Consider the following 27461-nt stretch of genomic DNA (forward strand, 5'->3'; position numbering starts at 1 on the left):
ATTCAAGAATCCAACACCACTTACCACTGGGTTGGCAATAGCCCCAGGAAATGGCTTCACCCATCAGTGAGACAGTACTAGTCCTGTCATACTCTGGGCCCTTGTCCCACTCACCAGCAGGCTGACACCAGCCCTAGCACCCCATTGGGCCCCAATGCTTCTCACCAGCATGTTGCATTCAGTCCAAGACTCACTGGGCTCCTAATCCACTCACCTTAGGATCTGGTACCACTCACCAGCAGGGCAGCACCACCTTTGGGATACTCTGGAAACTGTTGCCAACTGTGTTAGGAACTGACCCCACCATCAACAAGCCAACACTAAATCTGGGATCCCTGGCCAGCACTAGTCACTCTGGGGCTCAACTCCTCTTACTTCTGGGCCAGCAATAGCCTGAAGGTACAGAGCCTGCCCTCTTAAGGCCTGGCCACACTGGCCAACATTTGCTGCACAAGTCAGGGTCTGGAAACCAGTGAAACTATAGGAAAGCCACACTTACAAGACTACCCACAGTAGTCGGTCTTTCACAATAGAAAGGCCCATGCAGTTCATGTAAGGGGCTCCCCTAAAGCATATGACCCTGGTGACTAGAGGAGTGGATTCCCCCAATGCATGAGATGTCCATAGAAAAGACCAGGTCTCCAAGATCAGCAAATTTAACCAACATAACAAATACAAAAACTAAAACAGGAAACTGGGCAAACTGAGAAAAACAAAGAATATGTTCCAAATGAAGAAACAAAATAAATCCCTAGAAGAAGAACTAAGTGGAGATAAGCAATCTATCCAATGAAGACTTCAAGATAATGATCATAAAGATGCTTAAAGTACTTGAGATAAGAATGGACAAACATTGAGAACTTTAACAAGGAATTGGAAAATATAAAAAAAGATTCAAACAGAGCTGAAGAATACTATAACTGAAATAAAATATATACTAGAAGGAATTAACAGTAGATTAGATGATATGAAGGAACAGATTTGTGAACTGGAAGAAAAGTAGAAGCTGAAAAGTAGAAAGAAAAAAACAGCAAAATTATGAGGACAGTTAGGAGAGTTATGGAACAATATCAAGCATATTGACATTAACATTTTAGGGGTCCCAGAAAGACTGAGCGAGAAGGGGCAGAAATTATATTTGAAGACAAAATAGCTGGAGACTTCCTTAGCCTGGGAAAGAAACAGACATCCAGGTACAGGAATCACAGAGAGTCTCAAACAGGATCAAACTGGAGGTACACACCAAGGCATATCATATTCAAAACAGTAAAAATTAAATTAAGAGAGATTATTAAAATCAGCAAGGGAAAAGCAACAAGTTAAGCATAAACGAACTCCCAAAAGTCTATCAGCACATTTTTCAGCAGAAATTCTGTTGGTCATAAGGGAATGTGTTAGTTGCTCAGTTGTGTCCAACTGTTTGCAACCCCATGGACTCTAGCCTGGCAGACTCCTCTGTCCATGGAATTCTCCAGGCAAGAATACTGGAGTGGATTGCCCTTTCCTTCTCCAGGGGATCTTCCTGACCCAGGGATCAAACCTGGGTCTCCCACATTGTGGGCAGATTCTTTACTGTTTTAGCCACCAGGGAAGACCCCATAAGAGGATAGCATGATATATTTACAAATGACAAAAGGGAAACGTGCACAACCAAGAAGGATTTCATTTAAGAAGGCTACCTGGCAAGGATTTCATTCCGATTTGAAGGAGTTCCACAAGCTAGCAAAGAGTTTTACATGAAATGTTGTTGGGCCTTCTCTAAGTAGAAAAGAAAAAGTCACAACTAGAAATATCAAATGGATGAAAGGAAAGATTTGTTGGTAAAGATAAATATACAGTAAAGTTAATAAATCGACCACATATGCAGCTAGTAGGAGGCTTAAAAGATCAAAGTAGGAATATTATCTATATGCACAGTACATAATTAAGAGATACACAAGCAAGAAAATGTAAAGCATGATGCCATAACAGTAAATGGGAGTGGGCTGTTAAAATGCATTTGTGCTTAGAACAGCAACTTAAAATAATCATGTATACATAGGATGGCATATATAAACCTCATGGTAACCACTCCAATACTTTGGCCACCTGTGGTGAAGAGCTGACTCATTGGAAAAGATCTTGATGATGGAAAAGATTGAGGGCAGGAGGAGAAGTAGGTGACAGAGGATGAGATGGTTAGATGGCATTGCTGACTCAATTGAAACAGGTTTGAGCAAACTCTGGGAGCTGGTGAAGGGCAGGGAAACCTGATGTGCTGAACTTCATGGGATTACAAAGAGCTGGACATAATTTAGTGACTGAACAATAACAACAACGGTAATCACAAACCAAAAATCTGTCATAAATACACCTACAGAATAGAGAAAGACATTTGACTATATCTCTAAAGATAGTCATCAAATCACAGGGGAATATATCAAAAGAAAAGAAAGGACCAAAAAACAACTCAACAATAATCCAAAATCAATTAACAAAATGGCAATGAGTACAAAACTATTAATAATTACCTTAAATGTAAATAGACTAAATTCTCCAAAGAAAAGACATAGAGTAGCTGAATGTGTACATAAATAAGACCCATACAGAAGCTGCCTCCAAGAGACTTACTTCAGATATAAATACACACAGACTGCATGTGAGATGAGAAAAGATGTTCCATGAAAATGAAGACAGCTGGATTATCAATACTTATATAAGACAAAACAGACATTAAAACAAGACTGTAACGAGATGATCAAGGGCTCAATCTAAGAAAAAGATATAACATTGTAAATATATATTCTCCCTACATAGAAGCACCTAAATACATAAAGCAAACATTGACAGACACAAAGTGAGATATCTATAGTAACACAATAATAATAGTGGACTTTATCCTCTTACTTACATCAATGGCCAAATCATCCAAATCAATAAGGAAACACTGATCCTAAATGACACATAGAGCCAGTGTACCTAAACGATAACAGAGCATTCCATCCAAAGTGGCAGTATACATATTCTTATCAAATGCACATGGAACATTCTCTAGGAAAGATCAGGTGCTATGCCATAAAGTATTAATCAATAAATAAAAGAAAATTAAATTCATTGGAAGCCTCTTTTCTGATCATATTGCTATGAGACTAGAAATCAACTATTTTATTAATAGTTTGCATTAAAAATGCAAAAATGACAAATATATGGAGGGTAAACAACATGCTAAGAACAACTAGTGGACCATTGAAGAAATCAAAGAGGAAACCAAAAAATATCTGGAGAAAAATAAAAACACAATGACCCAAAATCTATGGGACACAACAAATTAGTTGTAAGTGAGAAGTTTATGGTGATAGAAGTCTACCTCAGGAAATAAGAAAAATTTCAAGTAAATTACCTAATTGCATACTTCATTAAAGTAGAAAAAGTAGAACAAGCAAAACCCAGACAAAACCCAGTAGTTCAGTTCAGTTCAGTCTCTCAGTCATGTCGGAAACTTTGCAACCCCATGGAGTGCAGCACACCAGGCTTCCCTGTTCATCACCAACTCCCTGAGTTGGTGCTCAAACCTGAGCTCAAACCCATGGCCATCAAGTCTGTGATGCCATCCAACCATCTAATTTCCTGTTGTCCCCTTCTCCTCCCGCCTTCAATCTTTCCCAGAATCTTTTCCAATGAGTCAGTTCTGTGAATCAGCTAGCCACAGTATTGAAGTTTCAGCTTCAGCATCAGTCCTTCCAATGAATATTTAGTACTTATTTTCTTTAGGATTGACTGGTTGGATCTCTTTGCAGTCCAAGGGACACTCAAGAGTCTTCTCCAACACCACAGGTCAAAAGCATCAAATCTTTGGTGCTCAGTCTTTTTTATAGTCCAACTCTCACATCCATACATGACTACTGGAAAAACCATAGCTTTGACTAGACAGACCCTTGGTGGCAAACTAAAGTCTCTGCTTTTTAATATGCCCTAGGTTAGTCATAGCCTTTCTTTCAAGGAGCAAAGAAAGAAAGAAAAGAAAAGTGAAGTCACTCAGTCCTCTCCAACTCTTTGTGACCCCATGGACTCTAGCCTACCAGGCTCCTCAGTCCATGGCATTTTCCAGGCAAGAGTACTGGAGTGGGTTGCCATTTCCTTCCAGGGAATCTTCCCAACCCAGGGATTGAACCCGGGTCTCCCGCATTGCAGGCAGATGCTCTACTGTCTGTGCCACCAGGAAAGCCCCAAAAGAAAAGCCTACAGTACCCAGTATTCCCAGGCAGCCTCCCAATCAAGTACTGGTTAGGCCTGACCCTGCTTAGCTTCCGAGATCAGATGAAATCGGGCACGTTCAGGGTGGTATGGCTGTAGCATCTCTTAATTTCATGGCTGCAGTCACCATCTGAAATGATTTTGGAGCCCGAGACTAAAGTCTATCACTGTTTCCATTGTTTCCCCATCTGTTTTCCATGAAGTGATAGGACCGGGTGCCATAACCTTAATTTTTTGAATGTCGAGTTTTAAGCCAACTTTTTCACTCTCCTTTTTCCCTTTCATCAAGAGACTCTTAGTTCTTTGCTTTCTGGCATAAGGGTGGAGTCATCTGTGTATCTTATTGATATTCCTCCTTAAAATCTTGATTCCAGTTTGTGGTTCACACAGTACAGCATTTTGCATGATGTACTCTACATGTAAGTTAAATATGCAGGGTGACATTATACCGCCTTGACACACTCCTTTCCCAATTTGTAACTAGTCCACTGTTCCATGTCCAGTTCTAACTGCTGCTTCTTGACCTGCACACAGATTTCTCAGGAGGCAGGTAGGGTTGTCTGGTATTTCAATCTCTAAGAATTTTCCACAATTTACTGTGATCCACACAGTCAAAGACTTTGGCATAACCAATATCACAGAAGTAGATATATTCTTGCTTTTTGTATGACCCAACATATGTTGGCAATTTGATCTCTGGTTCCCCTGTTTTTTCTAAATCTAGCTTGAACATCTAGAAGTTCTCGGTTCATATACTGTTGAAGGCTGGCTTGGAGAATTTTGAGCATTACTTTGCAAGCATGTGAGACAAGTGCAATTGTGCAGTAGTTCGAACATTCTTTGGCATTACCCTTCTTTGGGTTTGGAATGAAAACTGACCTTTTTCAGTCTTGTGGTCACTGCTGAGTTTTCCAAATTTGCTGGCATATTTAATGCAGCACTTTCACAGTAACATCTTTTAGTAATTGAAATGGCTCAACTGAAATTCCATCACATCCACTAGCTTTGTTCATAGTGATGCTTCCTAATGCCCACTTGACTTCACATTCCAGGATGTCTGGATGATCATACCATCTGGGTTAACCAGTGGTTATCTGGGTCATTAAGATCTTTTTTGTATAGGTGTTCTGTGTATTCTTGCCACTTCTTAATATCTCCTTCTTCTGTTAGGTCCATACCATTTCAGTCCTTTATTTTGCCCATCTTTGCATGAAATTTTCCCTTGGTATCTCTACTTTTCATGAAGAGATCTCTAGTCTTTCCCATTATATTGCTTTCTTCTATTTCTTTGCATTGATCACTGAGGAAGGCTTCCTTATCTCTCCTTGCTATTCTTTAAAACTCTTCATTCGATGGGTATATCTTTCCCTTTCACCTTTGCCTTTAGCTTCTCTTCTTTTCTCAGTTACTTGTAAGGCCTCCTCAGACAACCTTTTTGCCTTTATGTATTTATTTTTCTTGGGGATGGTCTGAATCACTGCCTCCTGTATGATGTCAGGAACCTCCATCCATAGTTCTTCAGGCACTCTGCCTATCAGATCTAATTCCTCAAATGTATTTGTCACTTTCACTGGGTAATTGCAAAGTATTTGATTTAGGTCATACCTGAATGTTCTAGTGGTTTTCCCTACTTTTTACAATTTAACTTTGAGTTTTGTAATAAGGAGTTCATGGTCTTAGCCACAGTCAGCTCCTGGTCTTGTTTTTGCTGACTGTATAGTGCTTCTCCATCTTTTTCTGCAAAAACTATAATCAATCTGATTACTGTATTGACCATCTGGTCATGTCCATGTGTATAGTCGTCTCTTGTGTTGTTGGAAGAGGGTGTTTGCTATGATCAGTGTTTTCTCTTGGCAAACTCTGTTAGCCTTTGCCCTGCTTCATTTTTGACTCAAAGGCCAAACTTGTCTGTTACTCTAGGGACCTCTTGACTTCCTACTTTTGCATTCCAGTCCCCTGTGATGAAAAAGGACATCTGTTTGTGGTGTTAGTTCTAGAAGATCTTGTAGGTCTTCATAGAACCGTTCAGCTTCAGCTTCTTCAGCATTAGTGGTTAAGGCATAGACTTAGATTACTGTGGTATTGTATGGTCTGCCTTGGAAGTGTACAGAGATCATTCTGTCATTTTTAAGATTACCCCGAAGTACTGCTTTTGGAGTATGTTGTTGGCTATGAGAGCTACTCCATTTCTTCTAAGTGATTCTTGCCCACAGTAATACATATAAATGGTCATCTGAATTAAATTCATCTATTCCAGTCCATTTTAGATCACTGATTCTTAAACTGTTGATGCTCACTCTTACCACCTCCTGTTTGACCACTTCCAGTTTAGCTTGATTTATGGACCAAGCATTCCAGATTCCTATACGATACTGTTCTTTACAGCATTGGACTGAAGAGGCAGAGCCAGTGCAAAAACAATGCGCTGTTTTGGGTGTGACTGGTGATGGCAGTAGAGTCCAGTGCTGTAAAGAACAAATCCAGTAGAAGGAAAAACATTCATAAATATCATATTCATAAATAAATAGTAGAAATAAATGACATAAGAACTAAAAAAAGAAAGAAAACATGAATTAAACCAAGAACTGATTATTTGAAAAAAGAAGCAAGATTGAAAAACCTGTAGACAGACTAATCAAGGAAAATTAAAAAAAAAAATTAAAAAAGAGAGGTTTAAAATTAATAAAGTCAGAAGTTAAAAAGGAGACATTACAACTGATGTCACAGAAATACAAAGGATCATAAAAGATTATTATAAATAATCATATGCTAAGAAGATTGACAACCTAGTAGAAATGGACAAATTCCTATAAATGTTCCATATCCCAAGATTAAATCAGTAAGAAATAGAAAATATGAAGAGACCAAATACCAATAAAATTGGATCATTAATTTAAAACAATCTCCAACAAAGATCACAGGTGTTTATTGACATCACAGGTAAATTCTACCAAATATTTAGATGAGCATTACTACCCATTCTTCTTAAATTAGCCAACAAAACTGCAAAAGAAAGAATACTTACAAACTCATTGTAACATGTGAACATCATCCTCATGTCAAACCAAAGATATCACAAAACAGAAAGTTCTAGGCTAATATATCTGATAAACATAGATGTAAAAATTCTCTATAAAATATTAGCAAACCCAATTCAATGATCATTAAAAAATCATACAAAATAATCAAATTGGATTAATTTCAGGGATACAAGGATAGTTCAACATCCCTAAGTCAATCAATGTGCTTACCGTGTTAACAAATTGAAGAATAAAATAATATAATCATTTCAATAGATGTGGGGAAATCTTTCAACAGAAACTAACAAACATTTATGATTAAAAAACAGATAATAAAGTTGATATAGAGGAAACATACTTCAATATAATGAAATCCAAATGAAAAATTTACAGCTAGTGTCATACTCAGTGGTGAGAAGCTGAAAGAATTTCCTCTAATATCAGGAATAAGACAAGGATGGCCACTCTCAACAATTTTGCTCAGCATAATATAGGAATTTGTAGCCACAACAATCAGACAAAAAAGAGAAATAAAAGCAAGAAATTTCTCCAAATTGGAAAGCAAGAAATAAATATGTTACTGTAGATGACATGACACTATAAATATAAAATTCTAAAGACATCATCAAGAAGTTTAGAAGTAATAAATTAATTTGGTAAAGTTGCAGGGCACAAAATTAATATGCAGAAATCTGCTGCATTCTATACATGAACATCAAACTGTCAGAAATAGAAATTAAAAGAACAGTTCTAATTGCAACAAAGATAATAAAATACTAGGAATAGATCTAACAAAGGAGGTAAAAGATCTGTATTTGGAAACATATAAGACAGAAGAGAGAAACTGAAGACCATACAAAGAGATGACAAGAGACCACATGCTCATGGATTGAAATAATTTACATTGTTTAAATGATTGTACTACCTAAAGCAATCAGTGATTTGATGCAATCCCTATCAAAAAATCAATGACATTTTTCACACAAGTGAACAAATAATTCTGAAATTTGTTGGAAACATAAAAGACTTCAAATAGTCAAAACAATCTTTGAGAAAGAACAAAATCTGGAGACATTATGCTATCTTATTTCAAGCTATACAACAAACCTGTAGTGATCAAAACAGTATGGTACTGGTACAAAAACAGACATGTGGATAAATGGACCAGAATATAGAGCCCAGAAATGAGTCCATAGTTACATGCTCAATTAATCTATGACAAAGGGGCCAAGAGTATACAATGAGGAAAAACAGACTCTTAAATAAATGTTGTTTGGTACAGCTACATGCAAAGTAATCAAACTGGGCTGCTTTCTCACACCATACACAAAAATAAACTCAAAATACATTAAAGGCTTAAATGTAAGACATTAAACTAAACCTTCTGGAATAAAATAGGCAGTATTCTCTTTGACATTGGTCTTAGCAATGATTTTATGGCTATATATCCTCAAGCAAGGGAAACCAAAACAAAGATAAGCAAATGAGATCACATCAAACTAAAAAGCTTTTGCACAGTGAGGGAAACTATTTAAAAAAAAAAAAGAAAAGAAAAGAAAAAAGAAAAGGTCATCTACTAATGGGAGAATATATCTACAAATGACACGTGCCATAAGAACATATAAAACATATAAACATGTAAAACATATAAAGAACTCATAAAATTCAACATAAAAAGAATAAATAATCTGATGGAGAAAGGGGCAGAGGATCTACATAGACATTTTTCCAAAGAAGACAGAGAGATGGTCAACAGGGACTTGAAAACATACTCAACATAACTAATAAACAAGGAAATGTAAAGTTAAAACCATGATGAAATGTTACCTCACAATTGTCAGAATGGCAAAAGGACAACAAATAACATGTTGGCAATAATTTGGGAAAAATGGAACTATTGTGCACTGTTGATGGGAATGTAAATTGGTGTGGCCACTATGGAAAACATTATGGAGTTTCCTCAAAATGTTAAAAACAGAATTACTATAACTCCACTCAAACATTTATCTGAAGAAAATGAAAACAATCATTCAAAAAGATATATGCACCCTTATGTTCATTTCAACATTATTTATTATATATAAGATATGGAAGGACCTTAAGTGCCAATAAATGGATGAATTAATAAAGAAGATGTTGTATGTACATATATATATATATATAGACACACACACACACACACACACACATATATATATATACACACACAATGATTTATTAGATATAAAAGTGAATGAAATCATGTTCTCAATGACAACATGGAAGGACATAGAGGGTATTATGTTAAATGAAATAAGTTCAGAAAGAGATATATAAATAATATATGATTTGTCATATGTGGAATCTAAAAAAATAAATGAACAAACATAGAAAAATAGAAATGGGTCACAAATTTAAAGAACAAACAGGTGGTTGCCAGAAGGATGGGTTTAGGGAGACAATAGAAATAGGTGAGGGAAATTAAGAGTTACAAACTTGTGGTTGCAAATAAATGAGTCATGAGTATAAAATTTACAGTGTTGGAAATATAGTCAATAATTATGTAATATATTTTTGTATTGACAATCAGTAACTGGAGTTACTGTGGTGATCATTTTGAAATGCATAGAAATATTGAATCACTATGTTGTGTACTAGAAACTAACATAGTATTTTAGGTCAGTTATACTACAAACTTAAGTAAAGCAACAAATATAATCCTAGAAAAAGAGATCAGATTTATGTGTACCAAAGGTGATGGCAGGGGAAGAGGTAACTGAACAAACCAGTCAAAAGGTACAAACTTCCAGTTAGAAAGTAAATGAGTGCTAGGGATGTAATGCACAGCAAGATAAATATAATTGACACTGTTCATGTTATAAATGAAAGTTAAGAGAGCAAATCCTGAGTTCTCATCACAAGGAAAATATACTTTTTCTATTTTTTTAATCGTGTATCTGTATTAGGTGATAGATGTTCACTAAACTTATGTTCACGCATGGATGTGAGAGTTGGACTGTGAAGAAAGCTGAACACCGAAAAATTTATGCTTTTGAACTGTGGTGTTGGAGAAGACTCTTGATAGTCCCTTGGACTGCAAGGAGATCCAACCAGTCCATCCTAAAGGAGATCAGTCCTGGGTGTTCACTGGAAGGACTGATGCTGAAGCTGAAACTCCAATACTTTGGCCACCTCATGTGAAGAGTTGACTCATTGGAAAAGACCCTGATGCTGGGAGGGATTGGGGGCAGGAGGAGAAGGGGACAACAGAGGATGAGATGGCTGGATGGTATCACCAACTCGATGGGCATGAGTGTGAGCAAACTCCGGGAGTTGGTGATGGCCAGGGAGGCTTGGTGTGCTGCGCTTTATGGGGTCGCAAAGAGTCGGACACGACTGAGCGACTGAACTGAACCGAACTGAACTGAACTGAAACTCATGTGGTAAACATTTCATGATGCATACAATTCAAATGATTATGCTGTGCACCTTAAACTCATACAGTGTTGTATATCAATTGCATCTCAATAAAACTAGAAGAAAAACATTTAACATGTCACTATAGTATCTATGTCTTGTTCTAGACTATAAGCCACTTGAAGGAAATGCCTTAACTCATTAAAGTATATTTGTTTAAATGAACACTATAGGTAAAATCCTCCTCAAAAGATACGCATAAGCATTATGTGTCTTCTGTCTTACATTGTTGTTTTTTTCAGTCGCTCAGTTGTGTCCAACTCTTTGTGATCCCATGGAATACAGCACGCCAGGCTTCCCAGTCCTCCAATATCTCCAGGAATTTGCTGAAACTCATGCCCATTGTGTTGGTGATGCCATCCAACAATCTCTTCCTCTGTCGTCCTCTACTCCTTCTTCCCTCAGTCTTTCCCAGCATCAGGGTCTTTTCCAATGAGTCAGCTCTTGTAATCAGGTGCCCAAATGTTTCAGCATCAGTTCTACCAATGAGTATTCAGGGTTGATTTTCTTTAGGATTGACTTATTTGATCATTCTGCTGTCCAAGGGACTCAACACCGCAACTCAAAAGATAGTTCTTTGGCGCTTAGCCTTTTTTATGGTTCAACACTCACATCAGTACATGACTACCAGAAAAACCATAGCTTTGGCTATACAGACCTCTTTCATCAAAGCCATGTCTCTCCTTTTTAATATGCTGCCTAGGCTCGTGATAGCTTTTCTACCAAGGAGCAAGCATCTTTTAATTTCATGGCTTCAGTCACCATCCACAGTGATTTTGGAGCACAAGATAATAAAATCTCTCTCTGTTTCCATTGTTTCCACATCTACTTGCAATGAAGTGATGGGACTGGATGCCATGATGTTAGTTGTTTAAATGTTAACTTTTAAGTCACTTTTTTCACTCTCCTCTTTCATCTTCATCAGGGGGCTTTTTAGTTCCTCTTCACTTTCTGCCATAAAAGTGGTGTCAGCTGCATATTTGAAGTTCTTGATATTTCTCCCAGCAATCTGGATTCCAACTTGTGCTTCATACAGCCTGGCATTTTGCATGATGTACTCTGCATATCAGTTAAATAAGCAGGGTGGCAGTATACAGTCTTGATGTACTCCTTTCCAATTTTGTATCAACCCATTGTTCCATGTCTGGTTCTAATTGTTGCTTCTTGACCTGCATACAGGTTTCTAAGAATACAGGTAAGATGGTCTGATATTCCCACTTGTTAAAGAATTTTCCACAGTTTGTTGTGATCCACACAGTCAAAACTTTAGCATAGTCAACAAAGCAGTAGTTGTTTTTCTGGAATTCAGTTGCTTTTCCTATGATCCAATGGATGTTTGAAATTTGATCTCTGGTTCCTCTATCTTTTCTACATCAAACTTGTACATATGGAAGTTTTCAGTTCACACATACTGTGGAAGCAGAGCTTGAAAGATTTTGAGCCTTACCTTGCTAGCAAATGTAATTTGACCATTCTTTGGCATTACCCTTCTTTGGGACTGGAATGAAAACTGACCTTTTCCAGTTCTGTGGCCACTACTGAGTTTTCCAAACTTGCTGGCATACTGAGTGCAGCACTTTCACAACATCATCTTTTAGGACTTGAAAGAGCTCAGCTGGAACTCCATCACCTCCACTAGTTTTGTTGGTAATAATGCTTTCCAAGGCCCGCTTGACTTTACACTCCAATACGTCTGGCTCTAGGTGAGTGACTACACCATAGTGGTTATCTGGGTCATTAAGATCTTTTCTATATTTCTTCTATGTATTCTTATCACCTCTTAATCTCTTCTGCTTCTGTGAGGTCCATTCTGTTTCTGTCCGTTATTGTGCCCATGTTTGCATGAAATGTTCCTTTGGTATCTCTAATTTTCTTGAGGAGATCTATAGTCTTTCCCATTCTATTGTTTTCTTCCATTTCTTTTCATTCTTCATTTAAGGAGCCTTTCTTGCTATTTCCTTGCTATTCTTTGGAACTCTACATTCAGATGGGTATATTTTTCCTTGTCCCCTTTGCCTTTTGCTTCTCTTCTTTCCTCAGCTATTTGTAAGGTCTTCTCAGACAACTATTTTGCCTTGTTGCAATTCTTTTTTTCCATTTTTTCCCCTTTGTGTTTCTTATGTGCACTGGGACCCAGGGAAAGGAGCAGTGATTCCCTCCCCCCACCAACCCAAGAGCCTGAGCCAAACCTGCCTGTCAGTGTTTGAGGGTCTTCTGTGGAAAGGTTGGTCAGCAGTGGTCTGCCATGGGGAGAGGGGCTCTGGTAGAACACTTCTGGGAGGTGTAGCATGTGGCCTAAGTCCTCTTGGAGGAGGTCACCATTATTCCCTCCATAAAGCTGCTGGGCAGGTGATCTACCAACTGAAGAACAACTATACCAAAGAAGTTCTTAGACTGTTGCAAAGGTTCTAAGCCCTACAACAGACTGACAAACCTGGGGATCCAGCAAAGGGGCTGAGAATCCCCAGGGAATCTGACTTTGAATGTCAGTGGGATTTGATTACAGAATTTCCACAGGACTAGGGAAACAGAGACTCTTGGAGGGCACAAGCAACACCTTGTGCACACCAAGACCCAGGAGAAAGAAGTGACCCCATTAGAGGCTGAGTCCAGCTTGCCTTGCTCTGGGAGTCTCCAGTGGAGGTACAGGTCGAAATTGGCCTGCCACAGAGTCAGGGGCATTGGCAGCAGCATTCCTAGGAGGCACAGTGTGTTGGCACAAGTAATCTTGGAGGAGGTTGCCATTAGGCCTAACATAGACTATAGTCCTTCCATAGAGAATACAAGACTCCAGGAATGGGCACCTAAGGCCAAACTACAGGAATGGAGTAAAGCCCACCCATCAGCAGAAATTTGTGTTAAAGATTTACTAAGCTTGACCCTGCCCATCAGAGCAAGACCTAATTTTCCCCACAGCCAGTGCCTCCCATCAGGAAGCTTGCACAAGCATCTTATCATCATTCATCAGAAGACAGACAGAATAGAAACCACAATCAAAGAAAACTAGCTGCAGTTTTCATGTGGATCACAGCCTTTTATAACTCAATGAAACTATGAGCTGTACAATACAGGGCCACCCAAGACAGATCTGTCATGGCAGAGAGTTCTGACAAAATGTGGTCCACTGGAGCAGGAAATGGCTACCATTTCAGCATTTTTGATTTGAGAATCCCATGATCAGTATGAAAAGGCAAAAAGATATGACACTGAAAGATGAACTCCCCAGGTTGGCAGATGTCCAGTATGCTGCTGGAGAATAGCAGAGAAATAGCTCCAGAAGTAATGAAGAGGCTGAGTCAAAGCAGAAACAACACCCATTTGTGAATGTGTCTGGTGATGAAAGTAAAGTTCGATGCTGTAAAGAACAATATTTAATAGGAACCTGGAATATTAGGCCCATGAATCAAGGTAAATTGGAAGTGGTCAAACAGGGGATAGCAAGAGTTAGCATCAAAATTTAAGAAATCAGTGAACTAAAATGGATGGAAATAAGCAAATTTAATTCAGATGACCATTATATCTATTACTGTGGGCAAGAATCCCTTACAAGAAATGGGGTGGCCCTCAATGTCAACAAAAGAGTCCAAAATGCAGTTCATGGGTGCAATCTCAAAAATGAAAGAATGATCTTGCTTCATTTCCAAGGCACACCATTCAACATCACAGTAATCCAAGTCTGTGCCCCAACCACTTATGCTGAAGAAGATGAATTGAATGGTTCTATGAAGATCTACAAGACCTTCTATAACTAACATGCATACGCACGTGCACACACACACACACATACACACACACACACACACACACAGATGTCCTTTTCGTCATAGGGGACTGGAATGAAAAAGTAGGAAGTGAAGAGATATCTGGAGTAACAGGCAAGTTGGCCTTGGAATAAAAAATGAGGCAGGGAAAAGGTTAACAAAGCTTTGAGAAGAGAATGCACTGGTCATAGCAAACCACCTCTTCCAACAACACAAGAGTTGACTCTACATGTACATCATCAGATGGTCAGCACTGAAATCAGATTGATTATATTCTTTGCAACCAAAGATGGAGGAGCTCTATACAGTCAGCAAAAACAAGACCAGGAGCTGACTGTGGCTCAGATCATGAGCTCCCTATCCAAAATTCAGACTTAAATTAAAGAAAGTAGGGAAATCCACTCAGACTTTCAGGTGTGACCTAATTTAATTTATACCTAAATAAAATCAAATCCCTCCATGGCTGATTCACATCAATGTGTGACAAAAACCACTACAATATTGTAAAGCAATTAGCCTCCAACTAATAAAAATAAATGAAAAAAAAATCAAATTCCTGATACAGTGGAAGTGATAAATAGATTCAAAGGATTAGATCTGATAGAGTGCCTGAAGAAATATGGACAGAGGTTCATAACACTGTATAGGAGGTGCTGACCAAAATCATTATGTATAAGAATTAAAAATTCTTATTGAAAGAATCGAAGAAATATCATGTTATGTTAAAATATGTGTTCTTTAATTTAAAAACTTATATCTTCAAAATATAGTTAATGAATACAAAATTATTTTGGGGAGATTGAACATGTTTGATCATCAAATTTGTTATTAAGAGTTGAATTGGTTTTTCATATGAAAAGAATTTGATGTATTCTTGACAAGAAATCTTTAGAAAGATTATGATATAAATATCTTATAAATATCAAAGTTTTAATTGTTAGGTGTTAAGATTTTATTTCTCTACTCTTATCAGAAAACTTTCTTATAGGAACTCTTTTGACTCAACTTAGGCAAAAGAAATTGCATGTTTGACTGTGGCCATTCCCCTTGCACATTCCTTTTTATATCTGAATATATTTAAAATACTTTAAAATATAGGTTCTGTGGATGTAAGTTTGTTTCTTGTATCTTATGTCTAATTTTTCAAATTCCATAGCCTAGCATTGACTATCATCCTACAGACTTAATAGTTATATGAAGTTCAGAACTATTTTATTGTTATTTATCATTTGAGAAGAATCAAGTATGGATTTAATTTTTGGCATTCTTAAAAGTTTTTTCTATTGTCTTTAACATGTGACATTTATAAATAGTATCTTAAGAGCATTCAGCTACCCTTATAAGGGAAAGTGATGGTTCTGTTTTTCTATTTTCATTTAGCCAACATTAGGTTGGTTCCATGTGAGCCAGCTTTCTTACATGACCTTCCATGAAAATCTTTTTAGCCTTCTACATCTCTAATTGATCAAATGGGGATAAATCCTTTCACTAAGCTTTATTGTTCTAAAACACTGATGACATTTGCATGCTCAGTCACTTCAGGGGTGTCCAACTCTTTGTGACCCTATGGACTGTAGCCTGCCAGGCTCCACTCTTCATGGGATTTTCCAGGCAAGAATATGGAGAGGCTTGCCATGCCCTCCTACAGCAGATCTTGCCTATCCAGGGATCAAACCCATGTTTCCTGCATCACCTGCATTACAGGCAGAGTCTTTACTGCTGAGCCATTGGTGATGACCATTGATAATATTGCCCAAATGTAATTCATTTTGGAATTAAATCTCTAATGTTAATTTCAAATGGATATTCAACTAATGACAAAATTTGTACTGCTATGTCATCTTTGTGCCTCTGGGTGTTTTATATTCCTGCAGTCTTTATTAGCTGGGCAAGGTCATTCCTTTTTAACAGATACAAGAACTATAAGTGGTTAATATAACTAGGAACAAGTTTTTTGTGCAGACACATGTTCCAGGTAGCTGATAAGACAGGACATGGCACTCCACGGCACATTTGTTGGTTGGTGAAGAAAAATAAACACTAAGAATTTAGGAATGAAACGGGGGCACTGTGCCTTAACAATGAAGATGAGGGGCTCATGTGTATATTGAATGTGCAATATTTTTAAGCTTTAAAAAGTGAATTATAAAAACAATTCTGATGTCTTTTATAGGACGTGTTTGAAATTCACGTTGTTTTTTGAGACCCAGCAACAAAATTGAGTATACTTGAACCTGTTAGTAATGATACACATAAGCACATATCACAACTTTTTTCTTCTTTGACATTATGGAAAATACCTTTACTGTCTTTAGTTTTTAAAGCGGCATAATTCAAACATATTATTGCTTTTTTGTTGGATCAGAACAAACCACCTCATTTAAACCCTATGTTAAATGAGCCAACTTAGGTGGGAAACAAACAAACAAGCAAGCAAAAATAACAAAAAACAATCCTCAGGCATAATTAGCAAGAAGGCCATCTGGGCTGAAAGTCCTTCAGCATGTAAAGGGATAGAATACTCAAACTAGTCATCCACCCAGTGAGAGGGCAACACTCACAGAAAACACTGAATCTGTTGACAAAGACTTTAGGTGATGATAAATAGGGTAGAATGCTATCAACATGAAGAGGGATTTTCAATGGACAGCCAAGGTTCTTTAGGGTAGAAAGGTATGTGAATTATCAAATCACATAAGATGCAAATGAAAATATACATTATTCTACATGCAATGGTCATCTTTTAATTTGCCTTAGGCCTTAGCTCTTTTCACTATTTTTTTCAGATCTTAAAAAAAAAAAAAAAAAAACTTTAAAAAATATACAAATAGCTCATACAGCTCAATATCAAAAAATCTGAAAACCCAACTAAAAAAAAACTGGGCAAAAGATCTAAAGAGATATTTCTGCAAAGAAGACAAATGTGTGTATATGCCTAAGTAGCTTCAGTCCTGTCCAACTCTGTGTGACCCTTTAGATTATACCTCACCAGGCTCCTCTGTCCATAAGATTCTCCAGGCAAAAGTACCAGAGTGGGTTGCCATTCCCTTCTCTAGGGAATCTTCCCAACCTAGGAATTGAACCCATGTCTCTTATGTCTCCTACATTGGCAGGCAGGTTCTTTACCACTACCATCACCTGGGAAGCCCAAAGAAGACATATAGATGGCCAAAAGGCACAGGAAAACATGTTCAAAATAGCTAACTATTAGAGAAATGTAAATGAAAACAGCAATGAGGTATCACCTCACACCAGTCAGAATGGTCATCATTAAAAAGTATACAAATAATAAATACTGGAGAGAGTAAAGAGAAAAAGGAACTCTCCTAACACTGTTGTTAGGCATGCAAACTGATATAGCTATTATAGAAAACAGTATGAAGGTTCTCCGCAAAATTAAAAAGAGTTGCTATATGATCCAGCAATTCAACTCTTGGGTATGTATACAGAAAAAGCATCATTTGAAAAGATGCATGCACCCCAATGTTCACTGCAGCACTATTTACAATAGCCAAGACATAGAAACAACCCAAATACCCACTGACAAATGAATGCATAAAGAAGATGCAGTATGAGTGTGGCAGTATCCCAATACTTTACTGACAAAAAAATAGGTAAAGGGGCAAAACTTCCTGATCCCTGAACTTTAGAATTGACTGAACCAAGATGGTGGAGATGATATGGTGATAGGACGCCGCAGTACCAGCAACTGACATGTAGTTTTTCCTGTGGACTGGGCACCGTTCTAGGGTTTTAAAGTGCAATTTCTCATTTAATCTTGATGGTAATTTTATGAAATGGGCACTATTTATTTATCTAGTCCCATTTTATATACTAAGAAACTATACATATATATATATATATATATATAATAGGATATTGCTCAGCCATAAAATAGAATGAAATAATATCATTTGCAACAACATGGATAGAACTAGAAATTATCATAGTATGTGAAGTAAGCCAGACAGAGAAAGACAAATTTCCTATGATATCATTTATATGCAGAATTTAAAAAAAAATCATACAAATGAATTTATACACAAAACACAATTAGACCCACAGGCATAGAAAACAAGCTTACAATTACCAAAGGGGAAACAGTGGGGAGGGATAAATTAGGAATTTGGGGTTAACATATACATACTAATATATATATAATAGATAAAAGCCAAGATCTCTAATGTATAGCACAGAGATCTATGTTTATATTTGTAATAACCTATAAGGGAAAAGATTCTGAAAAATAATATATACACACACATGTTTCCTAGGTGGCGCTAGTGGTAAAGAACCCGCCTGCCAATGCAGGAGATCTAAGAGACACAAGTTTGATCTCTGCGTCAGGAAGATCCCCTGGAGGAGAGCCTGGCAACCCACTCCGGTGTCCTTGCCTGGAGAATTCCATGGACAGAGGAGCTTGGTGGGCTACAGTCTTTGGGGTCCCGAAGAGTTAGACTGAAGCGACTTAGTGCGCACACACACACAAACACACACATATATATTTATATACCTGACTCACTTTGCTGTATGTCTGAAAGTAACCCAATATTGTAAACCAACTACATTTCAATAAAAGAAACACACTAAATAAAATTCAGTCAGTTCAGTCACTCAGGCCTGTCTGACTCTTTGTGACCCCATGCACCGCAGCACACCAGGCTTCCCTGTCCATCACCAACTCCTGGAGCTTACTCAACCTAATGTCCATCAAGTCAGTGATACCATCCAACCATCTCATCCTCTGTTGTCCCCTTCTCCTCCTGCCTTCAATCTTCTCCAGCACCTTTCCAATGAGTCAGTTCTTCACATCAGGTGGCCAAAGTATGGGAGTTTCAGCTTCAGCATCAGTCCTTTCAATGAATATTCAGGACTGATTTCCTTTAGGATTGACTGGTTGGATTTCCTTGCAGTCCAAGAGACTTGCAGTCCAGTATTTTTTTTTTTTTTTTAATAAAATTACTGAATGGCAAAATTAAATAAATAAAAGCATTTCATTTAAAATGTCAATAGTAGCACAGTAAGCTTCTGTATCCTGCAAACGTCTACTAAGACCTCCACAGACGGTCACATTTTTTTAAATTTATAGCATTACACTTAATCCTTTTTGTTCCCTGACTTGGGACAGAAAGAGGAAACATAATGGAAGAATGGTATACAAGGGCATTAAGGTTATATTAGGGATGCTTAATTTTGTTTTTTCTTAATTTTCTGTGCTTGACAGAGTATTTTAAAAACTGCCAATTTATAGAGGTTGCATGTCATTTCTGCAGCATGTGAATAGATAAGTAAGCTCACAGATACCTGCTGCCAGTGTCTGAAGTTGAGGATGGGCAACACATGTGCCCTTAGTGATTGACACAGCTAAACAGAGTTTCCAGATGAAACTTAGTAAGGTTTGATGCAGCATGCAGGCACTGAAAAAAATAAAAGGTGGCATACACCAATGTACGTTGGCTTACATAAAGGTAACAGACATCTCTTCTACAGGTTAGCTAGAGAAACAGTTTGTATACAAAAAGGATGTAGAAAAGGAGAAAGAAATTTGAAGTTCCCACACAGCCTGTGGTTCTTACTCATGCAGGTGGCAGGAAAAAAATGATTATCTTCTCTCAGGTTTTGGTAGTCAATTTTGCATTTTGAACAGCTAACAGCATTTCATGGCTGTGAGAGTGATAGAAAAAATTCTGTATTTTCTCCTAATTTGCAGAAGCATAAAGTCCACTTGTATGACTCAGACTGCCTTGATCATCCATCAGTGTTGCAGTCTACTTATGTTCTAAAGGGGAATGCTTCAGAAGTAGACTATTTTTCAATTTGACATTTAGGACTGTTAAGAATATCACAATGATTTCACTCAGCATTTGTGCGTGTGTACACACCCTGCTTTTGGTCAGTAAAGTCATCCTGAGCCACAACGAAATTAAAGATAACCATTTAGAAAATCTGCTTATGTAAGCTTAAATTTCACTTCAGCATGTCTGAATATTACCTTCTGTGTTTTTCTTTGAAGCAATGTCAACACAAATAAGATAACAGAATTTGAATTGGTGCTGTAAACAGTTTAGAGTATGATTGAGTCTAATAATTTTCCAACTGTAAAAAAAAAAAAAACAAAAACCACAAAACAAGGCTTAATGGGGAGGGAGGTGGGAAGAGGGTTCAGGATGGGGAATACGTGTAAATCCATGGCTGATTCATATCAATGTATGGCAAAAACCACTACAATATTGTAAAGTAATTAGCCTCCAACTAATATAAATACATGAAAAAAGAAAAAAAAAAAAAAAAGATAAAACTGCTCAGGGTCACAGAGCAAGTAAAGCAAAGGCCCCTTCAAGTCCAGCACTGAGTGAGATTATGTTGCAAAGAAGACTGCAGGAGGACACATGCATCATGTCTCCGAATGCTTCAGAAATTGTCACAAATACATACTAAATTGATGTTAGTCTCTTCATGATCTAGATGAGTTCAGAGAAAATAAAAATTAGTAGGGGCTTGGGTAGTTTGAGATCAGCACTTTGAGATCTAATATAAACCTTGAACCATTGGTAAAATCCGAATATCAAGCACCTTTTATAGTTGCAATTCACAGAACTAGAAGCCTATTACTATTTTTATAGATCTGTATTTCATCATATCATGGGATTAATATCGTAATTTGTCTTGTACACTTTTATGTTTCCTGGTTTTTATCAGTTCTATTTGTAATTATACCAAATCTAGTGTTCTTTTTTCCCCAAAAAGTGCTTATTTACCTTTTGGTTCGATTTTCCTTCAGAATGAGGGTAGAATCCATTAAATGCTTCCATCTCCCTTTGTGTGGCTAGAAATGTCTAACTCCCACATTTGACTGTAGATATTTTAGTCATGAGCCCTAATTTCCTTTGACTCGAGAATTTCAGATTTCATCATTCAACATTTTTAAGCATAATCTTCATGTCACTGTCTATTTTCATATGAATATATTTTACCAAAAATTTTTATTATCATAATTTTCAAAGGCTTTAACAGATTGTCCTTATTTCATTCCTGACTTCTAGTTTTCAATCCATCTAGTCCTGAATGTATAGACTAGTGGTTGGAAAGCCTTTTTTTCCTCTACTATTTATTTGCATAGATATTTCCAGTTGCTTATTGAAATTAACAATGATATTGTAGAGTATCTTAATTCTATTAATTTTAGAAACATCACATAGAGTTTAATAGGATATTTTAATGCCATTTCAATATATCATATTTTGATTTCTAGAATGATATTTCTTGTCATGTAGTCATTCAATTTCAATTTTATATTGGACATTATCTTATCTTATTTTCAACAATAGTTTTTAGTATTAGTGTTACTAATAAAGCATGGACTAGTTCCATCCACTTTTCTTTCTTTGATTTATGGGGGGAATCTCTTATTTACAATGAACAGTCAATATACTCCTATTTAATAAATAGAAGTAGACTATTGTAAAGACAGTATATTATCATTGTTAATGCTAATAAAAACACAAACGGAACTAGGGATAAAGCCCCAAACTAGGGATACTGTCAATTCACCTTTTTATTTTACTACAGCAGTATTTAAACAACATTTTAAAGCATCAAACTTGTATGACATATGATATCAATATTACTTGTATAATTCTCCCACTCTGTTTTTCTGTTTCTGAACTTCAAGAACAGCTCAATGAACAGAATTCTTCACCTTGTACAGCCTGTCTTAGGTTGCTTACAAAATATTTCCTTAGTCTTATATTTCTCTAAACTCCATGGCTATAGGGACAACATTATAGTTTTTGTATTCTTCAAGGGGTGGGGGTGTCTAATAAAGCTCTACATAAACAATGGGGCTTCAAGTACTATTGGGGAAAGACAATCACTATTGCTCATTCACTATGTCTGTTCAAATTTACATTATAAAGTATTATATAATCATTTATGACTTGCTTTGACTATAGGCTAGTAGAGCCAAATGCTTTTTGACTCTTTTATGTAGAGAAAAAAAGATGGATTTTGAACAGTTCTGAAATTGTCTTTGGTCTGAACTACCAGATTAGAGTCTCTCTGTTTTTTCACCAGCATGGAATGAATGAAAATCACTGTAATGTTTAAAACATACACTAAGGAAAAGAATGCTTTTCACTCTGTTTTCTGAGGAGAAGCTCGAGAGTCAGAGGACAATGCCTCCATTTCCATGGGGGTGAGTACTGGCTCGGGTAACTTTCCTTTACCTCTTCTCTGAAGGAGATTTCTCTCTTTGAGGGAAGGAGTCCATTTCTCTTATCTGAAAGTCCAGGATGTACCTTAACAGCATGTTTACAGCCTAATTCATGGTGGAACTGCTGGTGATTCAATTAAAACCACTGTTTTGTAGGTTAGATATTTAAACAGAGCTGCTCCTGCAGAGTGATGGTCACAGTACATTTACGCTTACCTTACAAAAAATCAAAAGAACCTCATTTAATAAAAGACCTTGGCCATGGCGCAAGATTTTTCCCCACACTGAATTACAAGAGAAAGACTAATATATACTATATCTTATTTATCATTTAATCACCAGAATCTATCACAGTATATGATACAACACCAGCACCTGAAAATTCTTGGTTAAATGAATGAATTAGAAAATTAATTAGTATAATTAATCCAGTCTTGGATTCTGTTTAGTATGCTTTCACCTAAAAAATTCTCATAAGGAGATAGTAAAGCATTATAAAGATAAATGTTTCATAAATCAATAATATTTTGAGAAGTAAAATCTACACTGCTTAATGATTAGATTTTGAAATTTGTTATAAAAAATTGAATCTAAAGAAGAAAAAAATTATACTTCACTTTCATCATGACTTGTGATAAACCACTATAATAGTAGATGCAACTCAATGACATGATCTTAAGTGCTGTAACAAGGTCATTAATATTTTTGAAAAGCATTGTAATAAACTGCTGATTAATAGCACACATTTTAGTCTAGGTTTGAACACTTTTATCTTAGGCAATTGTTACCATTGGCAAGAGTTCTCCAATATTTTTATGTTTCAATTATTTGATTTTAGTACTAGATTAAAAGACACAATACAGAAGTTGAGAGATTAGCTAGATGTTAAATACGGAACAAGTGACTTTTTGATGCTATATAACTGTAAAGATGTGAGCATAACTTGATTATATATATTGTAAATTTCCTATGAAAGTACTATCATTTGAAAAAATATTAAAGGTCTAAGCTATATCACCACATGCTTAGTTCATGCTTTATTAGAAATGTCTAAAGGTGATGGCTAGTTGCAACTTCCCAAGAAACAATTTATGTCTCTGTGGTACCTTATAGAAATAAATTAAATCATCCCTAATTAGTGTTTTATTTATTTATAATTTTTTTTCATTCTATCCTCCCTGTAATATCTTACTTATTCCCCATTTGATATTGGAAACAACATTTATTGCCTTTCAGACTGATATAATTGATCAATATAATAGCAATAATTAACATATGCACATTTTGCACATATATGCAAACGACTTTCAGTATGTATTGGTGAATTTCTACAGATTCTGAAATACATCCCATATCCACTGAATCAGAATCTCTATTGAGAACCACAACTATAGTCTATCCAATTAAGTGATGCTTAAGTTTTTTAAATTATTTTTTCCTTGCAAAAGTAGTTACGTTTTAAGAGCTCTTTTCTTTTTAACGGCTTTCCCTGATACCTCTGTTGGTAAAGAATCCGCCTGCAATAAAGGAGACGGGTTTGATCCCTGGGTGTGGGAAGATTCCCTGGAGAAGGGAAACGCTACCCGCTCCAGTACTCTGGCCAGGAGAATTCCACGGACTGTTTAGTCCATGGGGTCGCAAAGAGTCAGACACCATTGAACGGTTTTCACTTTCACTTTCTTTTTAACAACACAAATCTGATTTATGACAGAAAAAGGAGTATGGTTAAATCTTTGATTGGAAGAAATACTTGTAAAGTTTAAACTTTGCATGACTTAAAAATGGAAAATTGGTACTTTATTGTGATACAATAGAAAATATGATTTGTGCAAAAAAATCACAAAATTTCAAGAAGTCTAAGCCAATCTCCACTATTTACTAAATAGATCTCATTTACTAAATAGATCTCAGCACATACTGGTTGAGTGTAAATACATGTCCAGTACTGTGCTAATGACCAGGGTTACAAAGATGAGCAAGTGGGGGCAGACTCCTGTATTCATGATATTTAAACGATGAAATGCTCATATTCAAGAATTAATATTGAAATAATTATTTTAATAGCATAATTAAATTTTTAATAGCTGTCTAGTCTGTATGCAATTTATGAAAATGTGATGTCTAATAAATTACAGAAAATGTTTCTTTTGTCTTTCAATGTAAATGTCTTCCAAATTAAATCTGATTAGTCATTCAGTCATAGCTGACTCTTTATGACCTCATGGACTGTAGCTTGCCAGGCACCTCCATCCATGAAGTTCTCTAGGCAAGAATACTGGAGTCGGTTGTCATTCCCTTCTCCAGGGAATCTGCCCAACGCAGGGATTGAACCTGGATCTCTTTATTGCAAGCAGATTCTTTGCCATTTGAGCAACTAGGGAAGCTCAGTTTTAAGGTAACCAAATTATATTGCAATTAACTTACTAAACCAATATAGGGATAAATTTATGGGATAATGTTAAATAATACTAATTATGAAAACTATAACTTATGTAATACTTATGATGATTCAAGCATTATTCTAAGCTTTTTCATAAATTCACTCAATCTTTCAAAACAAGTATATAGGGAAGGTAGTATTATTGTTTCCATTTGACATGTTAAGGTGAAGAACAGAGAGATGAGCAACCCAAAGTCACATAAAAAGGAGGTAAAATCAGGATGTAAACCCAGGTAGGCTGGCATTGAAGATGATTATGCTCTAATAATTTTGCTACATCTAAATCAGCATGTAAATGATTAATGTATTACAATGAAACTTCACAAAACTGAGTAAGATGAAGCTAAATACTGGTGCATAAATTTTTTTTCTCTTTTATACACATGCACACAAACCAAGAAGCTATTTTATGTTTTCTTATTTCAAAGCCTGCCATGTTTTGAATGGCACAATTGAGAAATATTTTAATACTATGCCAGAATAAAAGGTAACCAATATAATTTTGGAATTACAACTGTCAGGAAGAAACATATGGTTGATAAAGGAAGCTTTGCAACATTTCTGATGAACAGCTGTTCTAGTTGGTTGAATTCTTCCTTAAATGACTGTTGTTGAGTCTTTATATTTCTGCACTGGTATTAAGTATCCTCTGAAAGGAATTCAGAATTATGCAAATGAGTGAAAAGAGATGTATCTCTGCAGTTGGATAATTCCCAGTATAACAGCTGTGTGAGGCTAAGACTGAAAGTGACTCTGAAAATGAGAAGATTGTGGGGCTTTGTGTTCCCTTATTTTGGTTTTAAACTTTCCCAAATGTTTGAGAATGACACACAGTAAATTGTTTCAGATTAGATTAGTTCAAAATGTCTTTTAATCCATGGTAATGATACAATTAATACATATATTTTCTACTCTTCATTGGAAACAATAAAGAATCACAGTAAAAAAAAATTATCCTTGAATTATTTTACTTTTAGTTTTCTTTCAAGGGCAACTTGGCAGTATAAGAGCTTCCCTGGTGGCTCAGAGAGTAAAGAATCTGCTTGCAATGCAGGAAACCTGGGTTTCATCCCTGGGTTTGGAAGATCCCCTGGAGAAGGTAATGGCAACCCACTCCAGTATTTTTGCCTGGAGAGTTCCATGGACAGAGTATGGCGCAAAGAGTTCGACATGACTGAGCGATGTAACACTTTTATTTTGGCATTAAAAAGGTAAAACCACTGAATTTAGTGTCAGATTATCTCAATTTCATACTAAATTCTGAGTTAAGTGGGGGAAACCTTTATTAAACAGCTATTATGGGCCTAATATTGATTTGAGTACCAATGCACTTTTGCATTTATTATTTCACTCTATCCTCAGCCCTACCAGAAGATTGGAAAGTCTAATAAGCAGCTAGAAAATGCTGAAGCCAGAATCCAAACTCGAGCCAGTTCTGTTTGAACCCTTGACCTTTCCATAGCACACGATGAAGTCCTGTTGGGATTTTGTTGATGAGAAGTGGGCAGTTCCTTGGTGTGATCTGAGAAGTACACAAAGATCTACTCACAACAGTGCCTGATCTTCATCCTGCCGCTTATGCATTTGATTCAGTCTTGAATTTAAGGTAGTGTTTCTCAAACTTGGGAAATCACAGACCCCAAAGACTATCTTCAGACCTCTCAGAGTCTGTGAATGCTAATGTGAAAAACATCACCTTAAAAACTAAGCCCTGTACCTTTGCTTTATTGTTTGATACCATGTCATGGGGGCTTCCCTGGCAGCTCAACTTGTAAAGAATCGGCGTGCAATGCAGAAGACCTGGTTGGATTCCTGGGTAGGGAAGCTCCCCTGGAGAAGGGAGAGGCTGCCCACTCCAGTATTCTTGGGCTGCCCTGGTGACTCAAATGGTAAAGAATCCACCTGCAATGTGGGAGGCATAGGTTCAATCTCTGGTTTGGAAAGATGTAGAGTAAAAATTCACACATTTATAGAAAAACTGAAATGACACACCCCTTAGTTATACAGGATATTCAATAATCCTTCACTAATTTTTTGTGGTTATTATCACTGAGACAAAAGCATATGCTTAAAAAGTCTCAAAACTTGAAAATTTCTTAGTATGAAAACTTTGGGTTGTGAGATTTTGTTTCTAAGAAACTATGTTAACATCAAATGCATATCTTGGTAGAATGCATTTTTATTCAGAATCATTCATTAAAAAATTAGTTCTGATGAATTTGTGAGATTAATTAGTAAATATCTAGACATATCCTGAGGGAATGAGGTGATCAGATAAGTTTCCTGGTGGGAAAAAGTCTAAACTGCATAGGTCAAGGGTTATCGATACTACAACTGAT

At 36.5% G+C, this 27461-nt stretch overlaps 1 protein-coding gene and 1 pseudogene across 1 annotated transcript in view; both read right to left on the reverse strand.

The window, feature by feature from the left end:
* GRIA4 (glutamate ionotropic receptor AMPA type subunit 4) overlaps positions 1-27461 on the reverse strand; it is a 412492-nt gene that overhangs the window by 339502 nt on the left and 45529 nt on the right. The window lies entirely within an intron of this gene.
* Positions 4216-4334, reverse strand: LOC133064730 (5S ribosomal RNA; annotated as a pseudogene).

This window comes from Dama dama, chromosome 1 (assembly GCF_033118175.1).
Source record: "Dama dama isolate Ldn47 chromosome 1, ASM3311817v1, whole genome shotgun sequence".
Classification (NCBI taxonomy): Eukaryota; Metazoa; Chordata; class Mammalia; order Artiodactyla; family Cervidae; genus Dama; species Dama dama.